This window comes from Mirounga angustirostris, unplaced genomic scaffold, assembly GCF_029215605.1.
Source record: "Mirounga angustirostris isolate CCGP_5_RB_7025 unplaced genomic scaffold, mMirAng1.0.hap1 SCAF_12, whole genome shotgun sequence".
Classification (NCBI taxonomy): domain Eukaryota; kingdom Metazoa; phylum Chordata; class Mammalia; order Carnivora; family Phocidae; genus Mirounga; species Mirounga angustirostris.
In genome coordinates, this window is record NW_026991720.1 from 81,807,392 (window position 1) to 81,830,589 (window position 23,198).

At 38.9% G+C, this 23,198-nt stretch overlaps 1 protein-coding gene across 4 annotated transcripts in view; it reads right to left on the reverse strand.

Annotated features, from left to right (window-relative positions):
* Window positions 1-23,198, reverse strand: part of CD36 (CD36 molecule (CD36 blood group)) — a 79,235-nt gene that overhangs the window by 48,151 nt on the left and 7,886 nt on the right. The window contains exon 1 of one of the 4 annotated variants that reach the window (XM_045864803.3): window positions 6,282-6,449. The exons of 2 other annotated variants lie outside the window; for them this stretch is intronic. The gene's annotated coding sequence lies outside the window, so the exon portion shown is untranslated. Of the gene's footprint in view, window positions 1-6,281; window positions 6,450-23,198 lie in introns of those variants that run through there. One more of the 4 variants, XM_045864801.3, reaches the window with a different exon arrangement.

Below are 23,198 nucleotides of genomic sequence, written 5' to 3' on the forward strand. Positions count from 1 at the left end.
CCTGTTTTTCCTCTCATTTCCTACAACCCCTCAGGGAAAACTGGGTCATCATGGTAGGTTGGAAAAAAGGCGGCTACCGGGAGTGAAATCGGAGCTGAAGTAAGTCCATAAAAGCACGGAAACCATACCATTTCATGAGTTAGCTCAATTCAAAATTAAAAACCATGAAACTAATTCCTATTGTTATAAAGAGGCATGTCCCCAAATATTGTTTTTATAATAAGCCTCAGCATTGACTTCTCTCTTTCACGAGCTTCTCTGTTTTAATTTTTCCTTCTTTTCTTCCTCGGTTACCCTACGTGTATCTGTCGTGGTTGATTTCTATGTGACTATTTGACATATCCTTTTTTTCTTTCTAGTATTCTCTCAAAAGGATCCATGATTTTGGATGTGTAAATTTGGAGTTGCATCCAAATTACTTAGTGCAGTTGCATTTACAAAAGCACAGCTATCCCTAAATCAGTGGAGATCATGAATTCATTTGACCCTTCACTCCTTTTACAAACAGACTCACATTATCCACTTGACAGATATTTCTGTTTTGAAAGGCACCAGCCTCCAATGGGAATTCAATATACCAAATACTACCAGAAAATATTCTAGTCAAAACTTTGCCTCATTTTGTCATTCTTTTAACCTCATATTTACCATCCTGTGCAGTAGAAAATATTTAAATTCTTCAAACTATGAAACTCAAGAAAATGAAGATTACATTTGTGCTATTTACTAAACTTTCTCTGGCTTAAGTGCCATGTCAGCTAGGTGAGGGAAAAAATACCTTGTGATTTTCTTTTTAAGTCCTCTGGTGCAAATTTATCACTTGGAAAACTTTTCTTTCTAGAATATTCTACCATCGTATAGGCCACTCTTTCGATCTTCATCCGATCCTAGGCAAATGAAATTAAAACTGAGAATAGATAATGTCTGTTTTGTTTGTTTTAAGTCCAATACATAAGTGTCAAGACATGTCCTGGGAAACTGGCTTTGATTTTTAAAGATGAAACATAATGAATAAATCTGACTAAATTCAGCCATTATAATTGACTAAATCATGATCTGCAAGGGATATTTCACTATGCTTGATAATTTCCCAGAGGAAAGAAAGACAGTAACATTTGTTCAGGAACTTCACACCCTCAGATCCTCAGTGCCTCCCATGTAGGGTGGGTAGCTTGGGCCCTGGAAGCCACGAGTGGCTGACTTAGCTTTTAGAAATGCCTTTACATATTGAGTTCAGCAGGAAAGATTCAAAAAACTGCCTCCAGATTTTGATTTATAAAGGTTTTGGTTCTAGAGGCATTGCCTCTAAAAATACAAATGTTCCATTTAATATTTTCCTTTAATTAAATAGGGAGTGTTACCAGAACATACATTTTCCCTCAGGACTCACAAAGACATTGGCCAACATTGCTCAACATTGGTGGGAATCACTCTTTCTATTATTATCTCTCCCCCCTCCCCATCCTCGATGTAGAAGAATAGGGAAACACATACTCATGCTGTTGGAGGACTTCTTAAAACCTCAAGGAAAGTCAATCTAAGTCAAAGCCAACACCCAAATAAAGGGAAGAACAGAGAAAGTTCAGGAGAAAGAACCAGCAAGTTTGGTCCAACTATGCCTCAAGAGTACTGCTGGAGTTTTCAATTATGTGGACCACCAAAAATCCCTGTATTGATTCAGCTAGTTTGAGCTGAAAACACCCAAACTGATACCTTGAGACTCTATGTAAAATGTGTACCTTAGATCAGATACATTTTAAACAACTAAAATATCTAACCAAAGTCCTGGCTCATTAAATGTGGTCAAGAAACATGACCTAACCAGGAGGCCTTTAAAAAATAAAAAAAAGGCAAGAGGTATGTTTTCTTACACCATATGCAACAGAGATAATATATTATTAAGCACATATAAACTATCATGTAACTACATTTTCCTCTATGTATCTCCAGAACTCTTTAGTGTTATACTCATAAAAAGTGTTATAAAAAGCTCAATTCATCATTTAGTTGTTTATTCCTGAGTTGCAAGGGAGCCTGTCAAAATGGAGCTCCCTGTAACGTATGCACTGGGAACTGTGTTGGTAGTGTTTATCTTTATATCCCAGATTTTAAAATAGTGCCTACCACCTAACAGGTGTTCAAATATGCATTGAAGTGATACTGAAAACCCTATACTAGAGGTATCACGGCAGAGATCAAAAAGAGACATGGGTGTGTTCAATACTGTGGTAGGAGAGGAGGTACCAGGTTATCTGATATCAAGTTTAGAAGGACTGATTATTTTCTAGGTGTGTTTTTTTATATGCAGTAGACACCAGGCATGAAATCAAACCAAGAACAGTTGTGATCTGCTTTAAGCAAAAATCTGCACGTACTGAACCAACAGTCTGATTCTTCCACATTAGAAAATATTCTTACGAAGGGCTTTACTTCTGCCATTCCACAGACACTTAACTGAGGAACTGCAATGCAAGGATGTAGGACAAGCTCCTACACAGTAAGCTCTTTGCAAGTGTTTAAAGACATATTTATTCAAGTGAATATTTCTAGGGTCGCCTGAGTGGCTCACTTGGTTGGGCATCTGACTCTTAATTTCGGCTCCGGTCATGATCTCGGGGTCAAGGGATTAAGCCCCGTGATGAGCTCTGTGCTCAGCGGGGAGTCTTCTTCTCTCCCTCTGCTCCTCTCCGACTCATGTGCGCACATACACGCTCTCTGAAATAAATCTTTGAAAAAAAAATGAAGATTTCTAAATTTGTTCAAATCACGATTCAATATTAGATGTGGACCATTAATAAGTGATTGCGTTGTGTTGTTTCGCCTATTAGAATTTTTTCCAAGTTTTCCAAATAGTATACTCTGCCATCTCATTTTTTACATGCCAATCTGTCTCTTTATAAACTAATTTATGTGATCCCTTGCTAACAGTTTGATTCCTCTGGGCTGTGTAGAGGATTTGTTCTGAACTGCTCACTTATTTTGTTAAAAAACAGTGGGCCTTTCTCTGACTTCAAAATGCACCTTTGTCAAGGGACAAAGTTCATATGGCTCAGTCTTTGGTGCCTTACATAAGCACCCCTGGGAACTGGCTTTTCTGTTCTGATAGCAGTTAGTTCCAGAAAATTGGCTCAAGTGCTGTCTTTGTCTTTATTTCCACCTGTGAGATGAGACATATTATCATTAAGTTGGGCATTGCCCAGCTGAATAGACACGCTGGAGGATTCAAAACACTGATCAATTTCAGAATTCTGTAGACATGAGTAAGTATAAAGAACAAATTGAAAATATCACCAGATGTATCCTTCTTTGTCCCATGAAAACCTGAGTCACACTGATTTTCTTTTTTACTCTCAGGAGAACCCTTAATATAATCAAAACAAAATCTCTCTCTCTGCTACGGACCATGATAAACATAGGAAAGTTGGGGGCAACAGGGAGAAAAGATCCATACAGCACCTACCTATGAGGAGGGGCAGAGATTGCACTTACATATAGCATGAATATATAAAAACTATGAAAAGGTGTCGTTAAAATCTGAAAACATGTCTAAAAGTGCACTAAAGGGAGCAAATACTCAAACTGAGGATGAGAGTAGGCCTCTAAGGTCTTTCCCCCCATTATTGCAAAAATGTGCTTTCCAAATAAATTAATTATCTGATACATTTGTGTGTCAGAGGACATGAATATATCGCCTAAGGCCTAAGATTTTTAAAAAAATAATATGGTAAAACACATTTATTATATGCAAATAAAGAGTTAATATAAAATGAGGATATCGTTAAAATATACTACATACATAGATACATTTACAGATTATTTGTATGGAACTATCAATCTAAGTCAAATTTCAGAACCTTTTTTTTTTTAATTTTAAAGATTTTATTTATTTGACAGTGAGAGATACAGCGAGAGAGGGAACACAAGCAAGGGGGAGTGGGAGAGGGAGAAGCAGGCTTCCCACTGAGCAGGGAGTCCGATGTGGGGCTCGATCCCAGGACCCCGGGATCATGACCTGAGCCGAAGGCAGACGCTTAACGACTGAGCCACCCAGGCACCCCCAGAACCTTTTTATTATCACGGAGATTAAATACTTTACTAGTCTTGTTTTCTCATGCTTTCAATTTAATGAAAATCGTTTCTATAAAAGCAAGGTAGGCAATGGAATAATAACCAACAGACATAATATATTTGACATAGCTAAAATTACACGGTAAGCTTAAGCTTAATTTTCATGTAGTTTCTATCCATTATGAGCTATAGGTCGTTATTTCAATATTTGGTAACCTGTGATTTTTAGTTTGATTGTATAAGTAATAAAAATACTGTTACAACAGAGGATCTAGTCTGAATATTCTTACCGGCGAAGTACGGAGATGTGGCATAATGCCAGCTACATTGGTTTTGCATTCACTGATAAATTGGGTTGCCATAGCAAGCCCCTAGTCACTCAGTTTCTAAGCAACCCAAGACTCCACAGACTTCAGATACTCAGGAATTCACTGATCTTTCATCATCCTTAAGGGAGAAATATGAAAACCTGTGGTACCAAATTCAGTGGAGGATTCCCTGATGACCTAGTAGAGTGGCGACCTCCTATAAAATGCTCCAGTCTTGATATCCATTTAACTTATTAAATAATAATATTTGTAGTGGGGAATTGCTTTTCAAAGTGTTAAGTGGATGATATTAAGTACAGAAAATGATCGGTACCAAGTATGGGTTGGACAAATATTTGTTGAATAAACAATCCAACTGTCTAAAGACAAAGTCATTTGCATAATGCTAGCATTCATGAAGTCCTAGCCCTTGAGTATAAAAGAAAATGTATCTGTTTAGTAGCATTACCACACAGCATGTCATTTCAGTTTTTTTGTTTTCTAATGGTTTACATTTAGGTAACATATGTAACTGTAAATCCATAATGGCCTGTGATCTGGTATTGGAATGTTTAATTACGGCTTGTCTAGAATGCTTAAACAATGTTAACCACCCAGATGTCAAACGGAATTGTATAGGTCTGAGGTACAAGCAAGGTCACGAATTATTCTTTGAATGAGGTTGTATTAGCATTTCCTGCCCCTGTCTACGTCAAACAGTCTCTCCCCTCAGTCCCCTGTCTTCACACCCCCAGAGGTGAACCTAAAGCTGTCTCATAATTCACAAGGTTCACTTTCCAACTAGTTAAGATAATCACAGTGAAATAAAGTTAAGGCATACAGATATTGTTTGTTGCTGCAGAACACTGTATCAGAACGCAGGTCAAAATAAAATGCCACGACTAGAAATGGTTATATGTGACCGGTAAAATGGTTCTGTCGGAAATCTGTAAAAATTCTACCTAACTCTCGTATCTGGTCCTTGATGCTTCCTATTATCATTCCATGTGGCTGGTTCTTACCATCAAAAACAGTGTAGGAATGATGTGCAAGTTGAAAACTGCCTTTAATTTAATGGCTAAGTCTCTAACGTTACGTCCTATAGTCTCTTAGCCTTTGAATCAAAGATTCGGTAACCCAAGTCAGATATACAATACAATGACCGAGTTCTCTAACCCGAGTATAAAATAAAGTTGCAGAATCACCTCTCCAACAAGTCACAGCAGCCACCTGTTGGCTAGAGCCATGCCAGGAGTGTCAGCAGGACAAACTCTGCCTGTGACCTCTACCAATTACTGTTGACTAGAAGTGGGGAAGGATAGCTGCTTCCTTCTCCAAGATCGGGAAGACAACCTCTCTGCCTTACAATCTTAATATTCGAGAGTCCAAAACTTGCTCATGCTATTGTAACCGCCTCTTCGAGTAAAAAGTGACCATCTGTAATTTAACAGTCTTCCTGGGCACTGATGTTCTTAAGAGGAAAAGATAGCCATGCACGAATTTGCCCTTTTAGTATGTTGTTGTTCTCTTAAGATATTCCTCCATTGTTGCATGTATATAAGCACCTGTATGTTGGAGGGTCTGGATACTTTCAAATATTTTTGAATATCCTCTTATCACTTAGTATTATACTTCTCACTGACAAGATCACAGCAGTTACTACAGCTAACCAACTCTTTCCATTTTCTTTTAGATACAACTTCTCATCTAAAAGCTTGGGATAAGCTGCCCGTACATCTGGGTCTCAAATACTCGCCGAGAGAAGAGAAAAACACAAGTAGAGCTTATACTGGACAAGAAGAAAGCAAAAATCAGATCAACGGAGAGATTTTAGTATTGCAGGCACCAGTCTTGAGTCCTACGTTAAGCTAGAAAACTTCACAGTGATTACATAAGCATAATTACCAGTTTGAAGTCCGATGAAAAAGTGCGAAGCCGCCAATATTAACTCATTTGCAAAATGCTGGTTGGAAGAAAATGGAATTAACACTGATAACTGTGGTTGAGTTTGCCCCAAGTGCTGGTCAAATCACGGCTGTACATCGGTCAGCCCCACCTCCCAGTATCCAAGAATGGCTGTGGAATTTTGAGTGACACTCCACTGAGGCAGTGGGATTCCTAAACCACAGTGAGCCCTGTCGCCAGTGTTTACCAACCTCCCCAGCTTGAAAGTGAGCTGCTCCTCACCCTGGGTCTTTCCTTTAAAACAAAAAAAAAAGAGAGAGAGAGAGAGAGAAACAATTACTCTGTGACGTTTAAAAGAACACAGAAGCAGGTCCCTCTCTGGGGATCTCCCTACTTATTTTCTCAAGGCAATTCCCTTGGCTCTTTTCATCCTGTGTCTTTGTTATAGGACTCTCCAGCCCTCCTAGGAACCACATAACAACATGCACACTTGTCTTTAGGATAAGAAACAAAGCATCGGTGCCTATTCTAGTTTGTGAAAACTGGAGATAAGAGGCTTCTGGTGCAGGGCCTTGCAAAATGAACAGGTTCAGGTCTACAAGAATCATGACATTCTTTGGCCATATGAGAGAACCAGGATAGCAATATTTGGTGGGTATGTTATTATATATGCAACTCATCAGAATAAAAAATTAAAACAAAGACACTCCAACACCAAATCAAGCCATTTATGGTATATGCTAAACTGGACAAAATCAAATATGATTTTTCCCACATCATTTAGGCAATAATTCCCTGGGGATTACTGTTGATGACCTGCATCCTTATCCATACATGTATTCGATTAAGATTTATCATGTGGCCATGATGTGCCCAGAAGTCTGCCACAAAAAGGAAGAAAGCATGACTCCTACCACGAGGTTTTCTGTAAAGTACTTCAAATACTTCCATAGAAAATACAACGTGTGAGTACTGAGCACTTTCTTAAAATGGGCTACCTTCTTAAAATGGGCTGCTACCCTGGTTGTGAACATTCCTTGTCGAGCTATTTAGCATGTAATCGAAGTCTATAATTTTATTATCTTTATCTCCTAAAATCTGAAAAGGTCCATGAAAATATATACACGGGGTTTTCAGTGGTGAAATGAAAGATTTATGAGTTGCCTAGACATATGGTTCACTCCCTACTCTTATGCTACAGGCTCTTAATACCCACCGAGCCCAGTTGCCTAAGGCTCCCCTGAGATATGGCCCACTGTCTTAATTTTGATTTGGGGGCATTCCTGGTTATCTACCTAGATCCAGGTGGTTAGCTGAATTCCGTTGTTTGCATGGTAAGCGCATGCCTCTGAACTGTCCAATTAAGAACTCTGAGCCTACTGAGTGTGAGGGCTTCACGGAGCGTAAGCAACAGGTTGAGTTCCAGCTTTTCCTGCTTGCTACTCATCTGCTTCAGTCAGAAGCCAATCTAAGAGAACTTTCACTTTGTTTTGTGAAGGAGGTCTGTAGCTCGCCTTGCTGTTAGTTATTGAGGGCTACCGATATTTACTAAGATAACCTGATAATAGTGCATGCTCAAAATTGGCTTGGATCGTTTAGCAACACCTACCTGCAAGGAGCTCACAGTCTAAGGAGATAGCTCACACACAAAGGGTAAGTCTATGTATATAGTCTAGGGTAGAAGACTACAAAGTTTCCTGGGCTCCCACAACATCCACATTTATTCAGATATAAATAGCTGTGACTCTTCGTTCAAAGATCTTTCACCCACTTCTGTGGGGACACATTTCTTCTCTCTGTTCATGACCTTTATGCTGCAGAAATGGAAGGAATCTTAGGAATCATCTGTCCCAATCTTTTAACAGAAGAGATTACAGAGACCCAGAGAGCCGGAAATGCTTGTTCTACATTGTCTTTTTTTTAAAAAAAAAACAAAACAAAATAAACCAAAAAAAAAAAGAAAAAAAGACCAAATAAAACCTCAACCAGAATACTGCTTTTTCTCCTTATGTTTCTATTTTCTCCAATTTTTACCTCTTTTTCACATATCTTCTTCCAGGTTCTGGCTTGATAATTTGCTAAGGCAATGCTTTGATTTTGTGTGTGTTCCATTATTCTTTACTCTTCTTCAGCAATGCTAGTTATTTTTAATTTAATATTCAGTTCCTGGATAATTAGAATAACTTTCCTCTCTTTTTGATTCCCATATGCTAGGCCCTGTTACCAGAGTGAAGTTTTTAAAACTATTCTGTTTCTTGCTTTTTCGACTTTTCACATTTGATTCTAAATATTTAAACATTTTAACAATTACTTAAATTATTAAATATGAAAAGAAAACATTTCTATTTGATTAATATATTCTAGTTCTTCCCTTTCACATGGGACAATGTGAAAAATTCTCAGAAAGGGCAAAGGAGAAAACTAATATTTATTAACATTATATCATGGGCCAGGCGTCGTGCCTAAATGGTCCCGTGTGTCATTATTCAAGTCCACAGAAAATTCTGTCATTAGGTATTGTTAGCCACATTTTTACGGAAGAGATAACTAACACAGAGAAAACTAGGAAAATTAGATAAATGCTAAGATTTTCAGTATTAGTATGAAACGGATGACCTTGAGTTTATGCATCCAAGTGACAATATCAAAGATTAGTAGAAAGACAAAAGGGTATGTGGTTACATACAAACATTTCCTTGCCCAGATCTAAATCTTTACCTTTTGTCAATATAAAGCTCTCAGCAGATGCATTTTGCTATGCTACTTTGAGGTTTTAGAATTATTTTCATTACTTTTATCAAGAGATTAGAGTTAAATAAAAGTGAATAAATTTGTTGTCTTAAAAATCTATTCCTTTTGGCACTGGATATTTCTGGGTGCAGAGATTATGAAATAAAATAGAACCTTATCTTCATGGAGAGACAGACATACAGAAAAATTATTATAATAGGAAAACAGGTGATCTAACGGAAGATTTATGGTGCAGTGGAGGACTTACAGAAGGGGGAGGTTTCAGGAGAGTTGCCGAGCTTCACAGAGGAATGTTTCTAGTTCCTTCCATAAGCACATGAATCAGACACCAATTACCATGTATTGGCCAACACAGAGAAGGGTTGTAGGCAGAGAATATTTCTCCATCTTCAGAAAGATATAGCAATTTCTACCAGAAAGCTAGTGACTTCAAGGAAGAAAATATAAAAAGTTGTTGTGGCAACATCAAAATGAACAAGATTAGAGGAAATTAATTTCCAACTAAGTGCCTGCTAAGTTCGGGCACCGTTAGGTCAAAATGTGGTTTCACCCTAAAATTCAAAAGCAATTTGTGTTAAGCTGCCAAGAGTTATAACTTTGCATAAGTCCAGGAAAGAACTAAAAATTCTGCTTCAAAGCACACAAAAAATTTACTTAATGCTGGGAAAAAACAAAACATCCTAGATGCCTTTTACGAACATCAGTGGTTGTTTGATACCTTCACAGATAATGAAAGGTCACTTAAATTTAGAAAATGAGTATAAATATATTGACTGTTATAAAAACGTATCAACTTAATCTGAAAATAATGAAGATGAAAAATAAAGGTGTATATATATAACTTTGGAAGCACTTTAATGATTTTTATATCTAAAACTAGGCAGGCTAAACATGTCAAAATGTACATGCTTATGACAGTTATAGATTGCCTTGTTGTATTAAGTAAATTTTAAGATCTTCGTATATTTACATATCTCTTGTTATGGGTAAAATCTATCATCTTACCGTGAATGTTAGGCATTGCAGAAAGCAAACATTCGTATTCATGCCTCGGGAAACAAGAAACCTGAGGTTGTACAAATACTAATTCACAAAAGATAGAAACTTAAGTAATGCATTCTTGTTTAAAGAAACTAAATGCAGGGGTGAGGGGTGGAATTTGTTTCCATTTGAATGCATAGAGGAAAAATTCTTAAAGAAAAATTTCTCAGTTCTTCTATTTTTCATCATAAAATATTCTTAAAATATGGATAGCCTACATTGTAGCTTTAGGTCAGGGAGGTTGGCTTTCTAGAAGTACTGATTGTCCTTTTATCTCCTTTATTTCCTTCACTTTAAAAGTCTTTTCCCAATCCCAGATCACTGATTTTAACATCTACTCCTACAGGTCCCACCCAAATATAAAGCTTTCTGGTCATATTCATTGCGAGGCTTTCCTAACCTTACAAGACAGGGAGGCAATGTGAGGACAGAACACTCTCTCAGCATGCAATCCTCCCCCCTGAGCTCTGTCAGGCAGTTTACCCTGGAGTCTCTCCCTCTTTATTGCTCAACTGGATTAGGTAATAAAAAGCCAAGTCTTGCTTTCCTCTATCAAATAGGTAACTCCCTAACTCCCTGGAGGTAGGGACCGGATTCCTCTTTCTCTAAACGTTACTGAGCTTCAATGTTTAAACTCACAGATAAATGTTCAGATATATGGGCAAGCTCCTAGAATGAGACACCTGGGCAAATAATTCTTTTAATCTAGTAAATACCACCTAAATGGTACCTTGTGCCCCTTCATCCTTAAGGTTAAGTACAACCAAAATGATTTCTCATGAGTAATTTCAACAGTCACTGCACTTATCTCCAGAATCTGATTGCAGGGCTGGTTGACATAGTCTTACTGTGTGTTGCTTGACTTTTTAAATAATCACATCTCCATTTTTATTTTTGTAATATCACATTGTATTTAATTTGCAAAATGATCATCTTATCAGAAGAACGTTGTTTTTTTTTTTTTTTTTTTTTTGAAAACCCAAATTGTGTCATGTTATACTAACACTGAGGGTGTTTACTACAGACCAGACACCATTCCGAGAACTTGATATGGGTCTAAATGAATCTTTCTCACAACCATTTGAGGGATTATCGTTTTGCCAGTATTACAAATGGCAAAAATGCCCAAGTACGAAGAGGGGAAAGGACTGACAGGTTAAGTCTCTGGCTCAAGGTCAAAGAGTGCTGAAGCTCTGGCTGTATCAACGGGGATGCTTTTATCTGCAAGGAACAGACTGCTCCAGTAAAAGTAGCTCAAAATATGGAGGAACACTGACATACCTGTCAAATAATACCTATTAGGAAGTAACGATCAGCTTCTGAAACGCTACCTTTTTTCAGGAGCGGCCAGTGTAAAACATTTGTGCCATTTTACCATCTTGAAAACACAGTCATTTGCTCAAATTGCTTATGCACGTGTATGTATATGCCATCAACTTGAACCAGAGACCACGAAATGCCACGGGATCTCCTGTCACCTAGAAGGGCGTGTATTTATTTAAAGGGAGAACGTTCCATGTTAAGGTTTCAGACTAAAATCAAAGTTTAAAATAAAAATCCAGTCCAAGTCACCATCCCTCCAGGAAAGACAACTGTCTATCCTGACAAAGGGAATGTGGAATATAAAATTCACAACCATGCAACAAAGAGAAGCTGTCCTGGTGACCTCGAGAGGCTTTTCCATTTGTCCTGGCAAGAGTGAACCATCACAGCTGGCAACTTTGGGAGTGGCTGTTTATCACTGAAGTGGAAATGAGCTTCAGAGTCACAGACTCAGGTGTGCAAAACTGAAATTCTATTTTTCTACATTTTGTTTTTTACTTCAAGCTTTCATTCTATCTGGCCCAGCATGTTTCATATAGCCACTTTTAAGACACTTCCCATTTTTTATATTTCTCAGTCATTTCAGGTTTAAACTCTCGATTACGGTTTCTCAGTAGGTGTTAGGTTCAGAGGAAGAGAGGAGAACACAGAACATACCCTCTCTAAACTGGTGGCTATGGTTTTCTCTGTCCTGGCCATGAGCTCCTGGCAGATCATGGCTGTTTTCCTGTTTACTTACACAACCTTCTAGAACCCTGAGCACAAACTGCTAGGGTCCCAGGGTCTTCATGAATCTGCTTCTAAACGTAGCTGCCTATACACCACATAGAGCCGACGGGACACCACTGCTCTGGTGCCACGATGGACACAGTGTTTTCTCTGAGTCACACCTCAGCTCTGAGATCCTTATATTCGCCTGAGGGGAGGGAGGGGAGAAAGCTGGTCTCCAGCAGTGTGTCTATGGCAAGGCCGACCACAGTAGCTCTCTGGGATTCCTTCACATCTAAGCTCCTGTGTTCCCACTTCCATTCAAACTTAATCCTCTTTTATCTGCCTTGGGATAGTGTTGAGAACAATGTTTCAGGTTGGCCGTAACTGCTTTCCAGATCTTTATTAAAACTGAAGAGTTGGGGCAACTGGGGTGGCTCAGTCCCTTAAGCATCTGACTCTTGGTTTTGGCTCAGCTCACGATCTCAGGGTCATGAGATCAAGCCCCATGTGGGCCTTTGTGGGGCTCCATGCTCAGTGCAGAGTCTGCTTGAGATTCTATCTCTCCCTCTTCTTCTCCCTCCGTCCCTCCCCTCACTCATGTCCTTTCCCCGTCTCTCAAATTAAAAACAAAAAACTGATTAGTCACATAAAGTCCATTTCTTGTCTCCACTTAAGGTCCTTCCCCGATTTGCAGCTTCCTATTTTGCAGTTCAGAGAAGATGAAGAGCGTGGGAGGGACAAAACTATGTGGATTAATAAGTCATAATAACATTTTATCCTACTAGAAAAACTGTAAGTTGTAGGAAACAATCACATGGAGTCCTAAGAATATATTCGCAGAACTCTTAGATCCAGGTAGAAGGAAGTGGGATTCTCAGAAAATAAAACTAGGTAATTACATAAAGCATTTAGCACTGTAATTGGCATGGTTGAAAAAAGGCATGTGAACAACCTATTCCTGGTTTGATAGATCTACAGGTAGAGGTAAATATATTTAGACCAGGTTATAGGAGACTTAAATGTCTGAGCATAACCTGACAGAAAAGAAAGAAGAAAGAAAAGATGAAGTACTTTTAAGACTTTTGGTTAAACGTGGCGGATTGAATGTGTTTTCACTGGCACCTGGTATTTCATTAAAATGAAAGTAATAGAGTTTACAAAAACACGAACGCACCTGTTCAGCCTAAATATTTAGATAAGAGAGGTCAGAAACAAGTCAATACTTAGAAAGCAAATGGACTAATAATTGCTCAGCAAACCCTAGAGTGTCAGATTCTCAGTATCTATGCCTACAGCAGAAAGCCAGTAAGAAGCAAAAGGAATCTGTTCTACAATCCCAGATAGGCCGTGGATTAGCAGTGTAGGGTGTCATGGGAAGCAGCGTCTAACTTGGTTGAGTATCTTTGTAAGTCCTAAACCCTAGATCCTCTCTCCACATACTCTACTCAGCCTGCTCACTCGCCTTCCTCACCCTGCTGAAGGGGGGGGGGGGGGGGGTCCTTCCTCTTTGGCAATATTGAGCCAGAGAATTCTTAAGAGCAGGAGGCCCACTTAGGGGCATGAGGGAGATCCATGCTGAAATAAGTTTAAGCAAAATTCCACATACTGATTCCTTTTCTCTTGCCATTTCCAGAACTCTAGCAAGCCAGAAATGAGAGGATTCTTTTCTGGGGGAACCGACTGGTGTAAGAGAAAACATGTTGATAGGACTTCCTAGTGGAGGTGGGCTGTGGGGGAGGACAATGACATGGCCAGGACCTTACGTGATTCCTCCAGAGTGATACTGTCCAATAGAAGTATATCATGGGCCTCATGCTATATATACTTTTGAAATGTCCAGTAGCCCCATTAAAAGCATAAATGGGCGATATTAATTTTAATATTAATGTATCATTTAGCCCAATATCATAAATATTATCATTTTAATCAATTATAATCTGTGTACCTAATATATTAATATGTATTAATTATAATGTTACAAAGCATAATTTTTTAATAATCAAAATTATTATATTCTCTTTAATTAATGAGATATTTTACCTTTGTTATATAAAGTCTTAGAAGTCTGGTTTTTATTTTACTATTATAGCACATCTCATTAACCATAGGAAATAAACTGAGGGCTGCTGGGGTGGGGGTGGGTTAACTGGGTGACAGACATTAAGCAGGGCACATGATGTGATGAGCACTGGGTGTTATATACAACTGGTGAATCACTGAACTCTACCTCTGAAACGAATAATATGCTATATGTTAATTAATTGAAGGTAAATAAAATAAAATAAAATTTTAAAAAATAGCACATCTCAGTTGGGGCTAAGTGTATTTCAAGTTCTCAATAGCCACCTATGGCCAGTGGCTACCCTATTGGTCAGTGAAACTCTAGAATGAGATTCGTATTTATTTGCCACCATTTTAAATATAAATGGACAATCGTCAGACATTTGAGGAACATCTGACCTGCAAGACACAATTTAAAACAGACAAGCAAACAATAAGGATAAATATAAGAAAGGGAAATAAAAAACACTAAATATTTTTGTGATTGATGTCTTTGGGCAACTAAGAGAAGAGATTCCATCCTGAGGCTAGTGAAACAGAAAATCGTAAAATCATAGAAAGGGAAATAAAAGGTAGCAATCTGGGAAATGCAAGCGATGATCACAGAAATAAGAGAGTCAGCGGAGCTGTTGGAATATCCGGGTCATGCTGTTCGTTGTACAGAGAGGAGCCAGAGAGCACCGTCACTGGGGTAAAACAGATCCAACATTCCCGTGAAGGCATTTCCAGGGAAAGCAAAATAAAATCAGAAACAAAACGAGGAAATAAGGATAGAATGCATGAATATTTTCCAGAATTGAAGGACAGAAGTCTCCAGAGTGTACGAAGTCACCCAAGTTATATAGCACAGTGGATTCACAGGGCCCCAGGCTGTGTCCTCGCTGTCTGTACTCACGAGGTTTCAGACTATTAAGAACAAACAAAAGATCTTAAAAGCCTCTGGCGGGCTTGGGAGTAATGTCACACGCAAGTCAGAAAGACAACAAAATTCAATAGCAACGCTGGGAATTTAGAAGTCACATGAGCAATCTCTTCAAGAATCGGAGGGAAAATTATTTCCGGCTGTCATTCTATAGGCAAACGCATTTTCAAGAGTGAGGATAAAGACATTTCAAGGTCTGTAAGTTCCCAAATTTTGCTTGGCTTTTACCCTTTCCTAAGGAGCTCAAGGAACTCCCAGAACAGAAACCCTCCACCAAAGCAAGGAAGTAAACCAAGAAACCAGAAGACAGAAGGTTGAAGAAATAGCTGGTCTGACAACTGAGAGACAAAGGGAATTTCCACGAAGAAATTTAAAGGAAGTTTCAGGGTAAGAATTAGGTCACAGGCCTGGGGGTGTGGAAAGATAATATTGGATCAGGAGGATGACAGAAGATTGAAGGAGGCAATTATCATCACCAGGAAAAGATACATTTGACCAGAAAGAAAGCACTCATTCCAAACTTGTGGCTCTACTTCTCAGAAAATGTATAATATGAATGCCCACAGTGAATGGTATCAAGAAGGAGCCGCACTGGTCAGGTTGGAAGAAGTGTGTATGTGCAGGTGGTGCGTGAAGTGGAGGGAGCGTTCTGTGTGTGTACGATAAAAGCTAGGTCCTTCTCCTCCACAGGAGCAGATCAAAGGCTAATGTGTAAAGGACAATTTTTTCCCCCCTTAATTCAAGGAATAACACCATAGCTACATTATCTAGAAAATGCTTTCTCCTGGAAAGAGACATGGGGAATGGGAGAAGACAGGGCAACTAGGGCAATTGAATTTTTTCTCTTTAGGTGCTAAAATACCACTTGACTTTTTTTCAATCACATTCATTTGAAAATTAAATACATTTCTTGATTTACTTATTTATTTAAGATTTTATTTATTTGTGAGAGTGAGCAAGAGAGTGAGCACTAGCAGGGTGAGGCGCAGGGGGAGAGGAAAAAGCAGGCTCCCCGCTGAGCTGGGAGCCCAATACGGGGCTCAATCCCAGGACCCTGAGATCATGACCTGAGCCGAAGGCAGACGCTTATCCAACTGAGCCACCCAGGTGCCCCAATCAAATACATTTTAAAACAATATTATATTCGAATGGAGCTGTCCACAGTAAGTACTTACCAATCCTTTACTTTTTTTCCCTACCTTGTGTCTTTTACCTTCACTCTCTTCTTCTTTGTCTTTATTTTCTTAAGAATTTCCCAGGAAATTATCTTCTCAGAAAACTGCTTTATTTTTTACTTCATTGAAAAGATTGAGGTAATCTGATACAGTCTCAACGTCTCTATAAAAATAGAGTATCTGCTTCGCACAGGGACTGTAATCCCTCGCCTGGAATCCTTAGCTCTTATGAAGGTATTTTCATGTGTAGGTAGTTGTTCAGATTGATGTTTCTGGAATGGAATGGATACTAGAAATTTCTAAAACTGCTCTCTTGCTGACATCATCCCTAATTAGTCTAAAAAGTTTAGTTGCTATATAATTCTGTAGATCAGAATATCAACATACTAAAATTTACTTCTGTGTTTGGAATTTGACCAAGACATTATAGCCTGTTGCTTACCAGCTCCCAGCCACCTATTCTGTAAATCTAGAACACTTTCCCCCACTGAAATTATCTTCATTTGTCAATAATTTTAAAAACATACTGGGGAAACTAGAGTGCAATTGTATATACAAAAGAAAGGAAATAGAGATATAGATTCAGATAATAGATGATCAAGTAAACTTAGACTGGAAGATTCTTTATAGATCATCTGGTACAACTTCCTCATTTTAGCTAGGAAGCAGAAAGAGGACCCCAAAATTTATTTTCTCAATGTCACGGATAGTAAGAGAACAGGGACCAAGTTCATGTCTTCTAATTCTGAACCCGAAAGGAAAATAAAAAATCATTTAATCTCAATGATTAATTTCTCAGGCGAGGAAATAGAGTTCCTTTTTTTTTTTTTTTTTGGTAGTCTGGCTTATAAAATCATAACCACACGATAATTTTGCACCCATTTTACAGATGTGGAACTGAGACACCGAGAGATTGCACAATTTATTCAAGGGCATGAAACTAATATGTAACACTTGAATTCAGATCTACTTAATGCCATATACATTTTATACTAGGAACTGCTATCGGGGAGAGCTCCAAGAGTTTTCATAAAGCTTTTCTCCTAAGGTTTTCTGGGAGAAACTATAAAGAGTAGAAGTAAAGAAAGTTCTAAGCTTTGGATTAAAATGGAGGAAAGGTGTTAGGGAACTCATTTACTCATATATTCATTTAAACACTTACTGGCCACTGATTATATCCAGACTTGGAGCTTAGCACAGGGATACAAAGATGAATAAAAACATGGTGTTTAATAGATAGTGGATTTGTTGAGAGGAGCTACACTATCCATTAACGGAAGGGCTTCAATGGATAAGTAGACATCTTCTAATCATGCAAGAGGGAGAAAAGGCAGGGCAAGCAAAAAGAACAGCATGAATAAATTCAAAGTCAGAAGGGAATGAAGTATTTGGAAAACCACAAAATCATTTTTAAGGAACTATCAAAAAGTGAAGGAAATGGATGGAAACGAGATTTTGAAGACCCTTGCGTATTTCTAAGAAACTTGAATTTTATTCTATAAGCCGAAGAGAATCATTAAGTAACTGTAAGTAGGGGAGATGACAAGGTAAGAGTTTTCACTTAGAAAGGGTCATATTAAAAGCAGTAAATTGGGATGAGAGTCAACAGAAGACTAATGAATACTGGAACGACATGAGGTTCTGAACTAAAACTTGTGTTCAGTCCAATGAGGAGAAGGTAGAGTCATTCCAGAAAGAATCTGGAGTCATGGGACTACATGCAGTTATGGCGGCAGCCATGGCAAGGGGGTGGGGGGCGCTGTCAAACTGGGAAGCTAGTCCCTGGAGTCCTCCTCAGGAGTGGGAGAAATACTCCTGCAAAGCTTGTTTGATGGGGCCTAAAAGCAGGGTTAAGAAGAAGTAATGAAAACTGGGTAAGAACTGAACTGACAGCCCCAGTAAAGGCAGAGACAAAACCACTAAAATCCAAAGGCACCTAGGACGGGGCATTTCTCTTATACTGGCTCTGGTTGAAGTGCCAACTCTAGTATAATGGTAACAAATAGCAAAGCAGATAACAAGGGCACTCATGGCCTTCAGCGGCTGTTAGGAAGCATTTAATCTCCTAATTTCTCACGTTTCCCAGGCTGTGATTTGGCTCACAGGGTCGTGCGGAATCGGGGTAGCACTTCAGCATCATGGGGGTTGGGGGAGAGATGCAGGGGATAAGGTTGGGGACCAAAGGTCGAGAGACAGAGTGCTCTATTGCAAAGGCAGGGACCAGTAAGTAGGAGACATTGATCATTTGCCTTACTTAGTCCAGGGTCAGTAACTTCGAGAAGGAACTTGTCAGGAATAAGCAGTCCGTAAAAAGATTGTATGAACCTGCTTTGTGGTGCACATCTGTATAATTGGTCTTGTTTGGCCAGTGGGTGCATAAAACGTAAACGCATTAGGACAGTTTAAAGAAGTATAGGCTAAAGAAAGAAAGAGAATCTAAGCCCCTGGAAAACAAGACGACTCTCCAAGAAATAATCTGGGTAGTTTTTGCCATTAAAAACAATCACCTCTGTTTGCCCCTAAGGCTGACATGCTCTGGAGATACAAGGATTAGAAATAAGCAAGAGGAGGGCGCCTGGGTGGCTCAGTTGGTTGGGCAACTGCCTTCGGCTCAGGTCATGATCCTGGAGTCCCGGGATCGAGTCCCCGCATCGGGCTCCCTGCTCGGCAGGGAGTCTGCTTCGTCCTCTGACCCTGCTCTCTCTCATTCTCTCTCTCAAATAAATAAATAAAATCTTAAAAAAAAAAAAAAAGAAAGAAGCAAGAGGAGAAAGTCGCCATTTTATTCTGGCATAAGTCATAACAACTGTTTTAAGAATATCTGTGATGTGTGAAGAGTTTGCAGAAACACACCAAGTGCAGGAATGTTTCAGGTAAGGAAAGTGGCCTTAATCCTCTTTTATTTCCATTTAAAATAGGTATCTCTTGCTAAACTGAGCACACAAAAATACTTTGACCATTACAAAAAGCAGTAATTAATGCTTATCTGTAGCAAACTTCCAGACAGTAATATCAAAGAAAGTATACATCCGCAAGTACATTTATGCAAATTTGACCCTGCATAAAATAGAGAAGAATGGTCTCCAAGAATACTAATTTCCCAAGTAACTAATGGATATTTTTACCTTATTGACATAATTTCCTCTTTATTACTGATAACAAGGAATCAAGTCAGTTATCAGGATCTTGCTGTAACTACTGAACTCTTAGGGTTTCAGGATCCGAAGTGCTGCCATTGGTTGTACAAGACTTGAATAAACCCGCATCTCCTAGGCTGGTGACAGACATCTGTAATCTTTTTTTTTTTTTTTTTTTTAAGATTTTTATTTATTCACAAGTGAGAGAGAGAGAGAGGCAGAGAGAGAAGCAGGCTCCCCGCCGAGCAGGGAGCCCAACATGGGGCTCGATCTCAGGATCCTGGGATCATGACCTGAGCCGAAGGCAGACGCTTAACTGCCTGAGCCACCCAGGTGCCCCCATCTGTAATCTTTAAAAAGACTTTAAGCCTTAAATCTTAAAAAGACTTAAGTCCTAGTTGCCTTTGGATTTTAGAAGATAGCAGGAAGGGAAAAATGAAGGGGGAGGGGGGCAATCAGAGGGGAGGATGAACCATGAGAGACTATGGACTCTGAGAAACAAACTGAGGGTTCTAGAGAGGAGGGTGGTGGGTGGATGGGTTAGCCTGGTGGTGGGTATTAAAGAGGGCACGTTCTGCATGGAGCACTGGGTGTTATACGCAAACAGTGAATCATGGATCACTACATCAAAAACTAATGATGTATGGTGACTAAATTAATAAAATTAAAAAAAAAGAGTGGTATATTTAACAATATTCCAAGTGTCTTAAATATTACATCGTGGAAAGTATTGTTTCCATATGTGACTTATGGAATCAAGTTTGATTTGTAGCCTTACCTTCTCCCCACTGCCCCCACCACCTGTGTCCCATCCCAACCCACAACACCTCCTGTATAGACTTATAACAAGCTCTAAAGCAAATTATAAGCATGTGGCACTTGTCAATGTTTCTAATCATTTTAAATCCACACATTACTAAAATATTGAATATCATTCAATCATGAAATTGAATCACTTACTAGATGTTCTTTTAAGCAAAACTAGTCTATTATGTGAAAGAAAAAGAAAGATTTTTCCATTTATTTTAGGAGGAATCTAGAATATCTAAGGAGAAATTTGGCATATTTATTTTTAACCACATTAAGTTAAACTTAGATCTATTAGAAATACTTTGATTTATAGTTAATTCTCAACTCCAAGATTCTACAATCTCTGATTAAGCTCTTTCCTTAGTACTAAGTGGAAAGACCCCCTAATTTCTCCACAAGAAACTTTCACTAAGTGAAATTAAGATTTCACTCCATTTACTTCACATCTGTCAATGGTATATTTTTTCATTTCTATAACAAATTTGTTTTTATAGTATAAATGCAAAGAAATGAATCAATTCCCTAAACCAGTGCACATTATAGTTATACAAAGATTGATCTCTTGCAGTTCTTACTGACCATCAAAATACTAGCATAAAATAAATGAACTCTTGTATTAAAATACTCTGTGCATTGACCATGCCTTTGGGCTTAGGGAGGAAATCACAAAGAAACTCTATTAGAATCTTATCACCAAAGTAGTGGAAAGTGGATTTCATAGAAGTAGGTTTCGTTACTGAAATAACAATTTTGTCCTGAGAAAGAGAAAATTGCCCCTGATGTCCGGGACCTGTCCAGCTGCTACGTGGTAGGTCTTGTTGTCTCTGGACGCTGGCCTGGTACTCGCAGCCAAGCCTTGGTATCCGTTTGTCAAACATGAACAATTTCACAGAATATCGACCTTAGACACGGCCACTGTATGATCATGATGGGTCACGACAAAAACAAAACGCTCTGTAATTGTGTCTAAACATAGACCAATTATCGGGGCGCCTGGGTGGCTCCGTCGGTTAAGTGCCTGTATTTGGCTCAGGTCATGATCCCAGGGTCCTGGGATCCAGCCCTACATTGTGCTCCCTGCTCAGCAGGGAGTCTGCTTTTCCCTCGCCCTCTGCCCCTCCTCCCTGTTTGTGTTCTCGCTCTCTCTCTAATAAAATCTTTAAAAAAATAGACCAATTATGAATACTAAGATAAGACACAACCCACTTTCCCAGATAATAAGGATCACACTGCTTCTGTGTCAACTGCAGCCTCAGCCAGTCTCACCTTGCCTCCTCCTAGATAAGATTTATTAGACACCCAGTTGCAAAATTACCCTGCTTCCCTATAGCATCCAATTCAGAGCAAAGCTCTTTCTTTACCCTCTCCCCATGCCCCTGCCACCCAATCAAAGTCCAAATTCTATAAGAGATTCTTTCCAATACCTTTCTGAGTCATCCTTGGTTCCCTGTGGTACACTTTGCCCTCTTTGCCATGAGTAATCAGCTCAACTTGTTCAACTGCAGGTGTGTTCCTGCTTGTCTTGGGCTAAAGAACATTGACAATTATAAAGTATCTCGAAAGCTTGCCTCTTCATGCCACCGTTGTCAGGAGGCTCTGACATATTTGGTACCACCATCCCCCAGAATGTTGTAGAAGACTAAATGGAACTTTAAGGAAGGAAAATTAGAAGATGCCATAGTGATGAGGAACAAGAGAGATGATTATGGTCATGCAAAACGGCATTAAACAAAGATTTTGAGGTTAGAACAGCTGATTCAAATATAGAATAAAAGAATATGCCAAGATAGGAACATAAGCCAGGGCTTGGGGAGGACAGACACATCAAGAGCTGAAGGACACTGAAACACTGAAGAGCTTTATCGTCCTGCTTCAAGAGAAGCTAGAGGAGTACGTTGTCTTTATCACCAAAATCCCACTAAGGGGAAGGAGTCTCAGCCGCTACATTGACGATATTATACAATTCTAATACCTACAAAACATAGAAATAGCACCATATAATTAGAAAACTAATGACTCTCCCAGTAAAGGGCTATCAAGATAATGGTAGGTTGATTTTAAACAACTTCTTGAAAGGTATTAAGATAAAGTCTGTATTTAAAGGGATTAAATTTTAATGGTAACCAGTAAGATGGGAAGTGTAGGGTGTGAGCCGAGATTAAGAAAACAGTAGGAGCGATCATGATGATGGTGATGATGAAGCTAATTACAACAGCAACGTAACAACAGATTTCTTTAAAAGCAGGCATTATGGGAACCGAGTTAAATATTTTTGGTTATTCACATGCACACCAATTTTGTTGAGAACTACTGTGCTAAATCTAGTCTGATTTAAACAGCTGTTAAAACTGAGTGGAGTGCTAGGAGATAATACTTCTCACTCTCTAGTTTCCAACACTCACTTGCTAGTCCTTGTTTTCCAAAAGAAGGAAGGATTTAAAACGACATCAGACTCTGAGTTTGGCTCAGCCATCATAGTGCTGTCCTTCCCTAATCTTATCTTGCCCTTAACCCTTTGCCTACTTAGCAAGCACCTGCTGAGCAGTCATGCCTGCAACCTGAACCAAGCTCTGATCGGGCTCCCTTTACCATCATATCACAGCCCAGGAGATATGAAAATTCTCGCTCCAGCCTTTTTGCAGTTATTTTTACAGGTTCTAATACTGGGATCATTTTCCCTTTCAAACTCTTCCTCATTCTCGAAAATTCCAGATTACTTTTGAAGCGCTTTCCTACCATAGTCTAAATCATTAACTTTGTTTTTCACTTACTTAGACTTTTATTTCTCCAGTGACACTGGCAAATGTTTCCGTAGCCTTTGCAAGAGTAAAATAAATTCCTAAGGTATTCTTAGTCTGGACTTCTAACTGGGATAAAATGGGAGAATGAACAAAACAAAAAGCTGGTATTTCCCCTCAAGGAGCTCACAGCATGGCTAGGAAGATGAATTTGTAAACAGACAATTAGGATACATTGTGACATCTAC